This window comes from Zingiber officinale, chromosome 1B, assembly GCF_018446385.1.
Source record: "Zingiber officinale cultivar Zhangliang chromosome 1B, Zo_v1.1, whole genome shotgun sequence".
NCBI classification, from domain to species: Eukaryota; Viridiplantae; Streptophyta; class Magnoliopsida; order Zingiberales; family Zingiberaceae; genus Zingiber; species Zingiber officinale.
This window is the reverse complement of record NC_055986.1, coordinates 53,631,054-53,636,473: the sequence shown is the minus strand read 5'-3', so window position 1 is coordinate 53,636,473 and position 5,420 is coordinate 53,631,054.

Sequence of the window (5,420 nt, the reverse complement as noted above, 5' to 3'; positions counted from 1 at the left end):
AGAGTTATAAGCCAAGTCTAGATTTTGTTGATTAGTTAAATTATTAATAATCTTTTCTAACTTATCTATTTTATCTTTTAAGATATTACTTTGTTTCTCTAATTTTCTCAATGTTAATTTCTTATGTTTATTAAATAATTTTAAGTTATTCTTATTTAGATTTGAATTAACTCTATTTATTGTATTGTTAGCATGCATATCCAATTTTGAAGAAAAATCTATATTAGAGCAAGCAGGGTTATTTAGAGTACCGACATGTGTTGAAAATATTGGATTTTCATATAATGTAAATTTATTTACCTTGATTTCTCTCTTTGGATTATTGGGTCTTCTTTTTGGGCATTGTCTTTTGCAGTGACCCATTCGTTTGCATTTAGAGCATTCAATGTGCTTCTTCCCTTTCTTGATCGTTTTCTCCTTTTCCTCCGATTGTACCAACCAAATCTTATGAGTAGGGCACTCGTTTCTATAGTGCCCTCTCTCCCTACACTTAAAACAAGTTATGTGAAATTTACAATTTGAATTTATAAGTTTACCTTTAGGATCCATGATAGGATTCTCCCCTTGACTGTTGCCATTTCAAAATTCTGACTCAAATTCAGATATCTCATCTTTGGCCATCAGTGCTATGAAATCGGTATGCTATGATTCTTCTAAGTCTGGTTCGGAGGTTGACTCTGGGGATTCAAATTTAGATTCGGACTCAACTTCTATTTGATCTTCTGGCTCTAAAGGGATCTCATAAAGCTTGAGCAATTTCTCTGTAATGCCCCACCTCCTACTGGTTAGGCTGCGAGGCCAGGGGTTACATTATGCTAACTATTCTTATGCGGAAAAGAAAAAGGCTGAACTAATTAAAACTCTATGCTGCGTACCATAACTTCTGAGATTTACATTCAAGATACATTGCTGAAGTCATACATATGCCAAAGAAGGGAACTTAACTTCCTATTTGGTTAAAATCTGAATTTTTTTGGCACTTCTGGTTGAAATCAGATATTCCAATCGATCGGCTGATCAATTGGAGCTGGCTGATCGATCCACTGATCGACTCAACTTGCTACTGTACGCGGAGTCAAGTCTGGATCGATCGGCTGATCGATCCGGTCAGGCCAATCGATCCGATGATCGATTCAGAGGCTCTCTGTTTGCAGGAATTAAAATCTCGATCGATCGGCTGATCGATCCATGGTCGATCGATCAGCTGATCGACTCATCAGCTCTCTGTACGCGGCAGATCGCGTTTTGATCGATCGGCTGATCGATCGGGGCTTTTCAATCGATCAGCTAATCGACTCACTAGCCTTCTGTACACAAGGACTTCTTCCAATCGATCGGCTGATCAATTGAGGACTGCTCAATCGATCGGCTGATCGATTGGGTCTCTGATTTCTGCAGAAATCAGTCCCGACCTCGTACAACATCTTCAGTAACTCAACTACAACCACCACACTACTATTAGGCATGTTATTACTCATGATTAGCTATCTAATGTCACGTCAACTAACAATCTATGCCTAACTTTCGTAAGTCAAGACACTTAAATAACTAAAGTGCAAAAAGGAATAACATAACAGAAAAGCTAAGTTTTAAGGTGGACTAGTTCCCAAAAATCTTCATTCCAAGTTCCTCTTTCACACACATCTGGTAGCATTGTCCTCCAGCCTCCGCTAATCCATCTTTCCTTTACCTTTATCTGCAGTATAAGGAAAAGAAGTGTCTGTAAGCTTGGGAGCTTAGTAAGAAACCATCTACCTCACAAAAACATGCACACGATGAAAACATGCTTTTTTAAAGAATGCTATCTAAAACATATGCTGAACATGTTAAAGCATGTCATACTGAAATTACTAACATGAATACTAAAACATATCATCAAAACTAATCCTAGAATATCATTAAGAAAGAGCTAAACTGGAACATAAACTGAGCTGAACTGAACTAAGCTAATACTGAATTTAAATCATGTTCACATAACTGATTGTGAGTTCTTTGAAAGCTATTTATCATAAATAGATGAAAATACTAATCATGCTGCTGATGGGCCCGGCAACTGTACTTGTTATGTGCGCATCCCTAACTAGACTCAAGGTAGCAAATCCTGAATCTAGTAGGGTTTACTAGGTTATCTAAACCTAGGGACGACTATGGGAACCCAACCCAAGGACATCTAGTCCAGTACAGTGCCACTGATAAAAGTAAAATACTGGATCATAAGATAATTAATTTATCTTGCTCTTACTAGGTTATCTGAACCTAGAGCTAGGTTATCTGAACCTAGAGGCGACTATGGGAGCCCACCCATTGGACCGTAGTCCCATATAAGCTGAAGCAAGACTAAATATGCTGTTTTAAATGCTTCTACTGCATTTACTGAGCTATTAAAATGTCTACTGTAGCATTTTACTGAGATAAACATTTTATCAAACACTTGGTGTGCACTAGAACACACCCTACGTACTGAAAATCTGCACACGACTAAACTAATGCATAAAAACATACGAATAGCTACTTATACTGCAGGTGAGGGGTTTCTTACTTCCTGCGCTAGATTTCCTTACGATCTGTTCGCTAGGTTTTCCGGGAGGGCGATCTTCTCGACGATCCTCCTACGTCTACGTGCTCTTCTCGCGGAGAGGAGCGTCCTCGTGCCGGAGTTGTCGCCGGAAGGTGATCCTACGACCCCAGGGATGGAACCCTAGGTCTCTTGGGGTTTTGGTGGCCGAGAGGGTGCCGAAGAGAGAGAGAGGGAGAGGCGGCGTGAGGGTGAGGAGAGGAAGAAATCCCGATCTAAAATAAACCCTCACTTAATTATTTCCCTATTTATATTAAGTGGTTTATTCGGCCAACTTAAACTTAAATATAATTGCTTCCCTCTTCTTTCAGCACACCCCTACTGGGGCCTCTTGGTTACTAGAGTTCTCTATAAGACACTGGGTCCATAGGTTGCGGGTTCAATTCCCGCTTAGGCTATTTTACGTTTCTATTTATTTTTGCTACTTCCGCTACTCTAAAAATTCTATAAAAATATCCTAAAATTCTAGAAAAATAGTAGAATATTTCTAATAATTTATTTAGAAATTTTCGGACATTACAATCCCCCATACCTTATAAAAATTTCATCCTCGAACTTAGAATAACTCTGGGTACTTCTGTCTCATACTGGCTTCTGTCTCCCAAGTTGCCTCTTCTGCTGTGTGACTTTGCCAAACAACTTTTACTAATGGTACTTCCTTGTTCCGTAATTTCTTAACTGCTCGGTCTATTATCTGAATATGCCGACTGTCATAGCTGAGGTCTTCGTAGACTTGTATCGACTGGGGCTCAATCACCTGGGTGGCATCTGGGATATGTTTCTTCAGCATAGAGACATGAAATACGTTATGGATAGCTGACATCTCCTGGGGTAGTTCTAGTTCATATGCTACCTTGCCAACTCTCTGGTAATAAGGTATGGTCCCACATATCTAGGACTTAATTTGCCCTTCTTCCCAAAACGCATTACTCCCTTCATTGGAGCAACTCGGAGAAATACTGTATCCCCAACTGAAAACTCTAAGGGTGCGTTTGGTTCGGGGTTATTCTTGATAACCTTGGTTATCCATATAAGGTTATCAACAAAAACCTTATTTGGTTTAGGTATTCGATGATTCCCAAGTAATGTTCCATGCCCGACACGTCTGCAAAAGGATCATGCAGCCCGGAATCGGAAAACCTCAGAAAACTAAGGTTTTTCTTAATTCTGGGGTTAACGAATTTTTTTTACCAAAAATACCCTCCGATAAGAAAAAACATGAAAAAAAGAGAAAATATGTAAAAAAAAATTTAAAAAATGTTTTAAAAATTTTATTTTTTTTTTAAATAAATAATTTTAAAAAAAATAAAAATTTAAAAAATAAAAATTTTAAAAATGTTAAAAAAATTTAAAATTTTTTAAAAATTTAAAAATTATATATATAAAAATTTTTAAAAAATTTAAAAATTTAAAATTTTTTAAAAAATTTAAAAATTTTAAAAATAAAATAAATAAATAAAAATTAAAATTAAAAAAATGTAAAAAAATAATAAATATAAATATAAATAATATAAAAATATAAAAACATTTAAAAATAAAAAAACACATAAAAAAGTAAAAAAATATACAAGAAAAAGAAAAGTAAAAAAACATTAAAAAATAAATAATAATAATAATAATAATAATAATAATAATAATAATATGTATAGTTAGTTTTGTAACTGAGGGTAATACGGTAAAATATTAAAGTAGGGTATTCATTAAAACCTTCAAACAAACAAGTTTTGGTTGCATTACCTAAGTTGAACCAAACAACATTTGGTTATGTTTTATTTCCTATAACCTTGGTTATATGATTACCTGGTAATCACATAACCAAGGTTATACATGATGACTTGAACCAAACGTACCCTAAGGGTTTGCATCGTGTATCAGCATAGCTTTTTTGGCGGCTCTGAGCTGTCTCTATCCTCTAGCGGATCTGCTGTATAGCTGCTGTGGTATCTACTACTAGATCTGTCTGAAGTTCCAGTTCTTTCTGTTCACCACTTTCATACCAGCAGATTGGAGATCTACACCTCCGCCCGTAGAGAGCCTCATAGGGTGCCATACCGATAGTGGCCTGATAGCTATTGTTGTATGTAAATTCTGCTAAACTCAGATATTTGCACCAACTTCCCTTGAAGTCTAGGGCACATACTCGGAGCATATCTTCGAGTACCTGATTTACTCACTCCATCTGACCATTTGTCTGAGGATGGAAAGTTGTGCTGAATCTTAACTTAGTGCCCAATGCTGACTGTACACACTCCTAGAAGTGTGATGTGAACCTACTGTCTCTGTCTGATAAAATGGTCCGTGGGACTCCATGTAGTCTAACGATCCCCTTGAGATACAACTGAGCTAGCTGCTCCATGGAGTAGGATAGCCTGATAGCTAAGAAGTGGGCTGATTTAGTCAATCTGTCGACTATTACCCAGATGGCATCAAAACCATTCGTGGTTCTGGGTGTTGGTGCGGGAAGTATCCGACGATCGAACTCGTGTTTTGATAATGGCAAAGAATTCAAAGTTAAGATGTTTTGTAATCTAACAAGTCTACTTGAGAATGTCAGGAAAGTCCTAGCTGCGGTTAGGCAAAAGGGAAAACCCTAGGGGGTGGTAACCCTAGGTCATAGGGGGTGGTAACCCTATGCGGAAAGTCTTGGCAGGTCGATGGCTTCAGGGAAAAGTCCTAGGGGTGGTAACCCTAGGTGGAAAGTCCCGGTGTCGCGAACCAGGTGAAAGTCTGAGCCGGGAAGCGAATGTCCAGCAAGAAAGTCCGGAAGCATCGAGTCTTGAGCAAAAGTCCAACGATCCGGAGGATCGACCGGCAATGTAAATCTCCGAGTGGAGTAGGTGAGGCG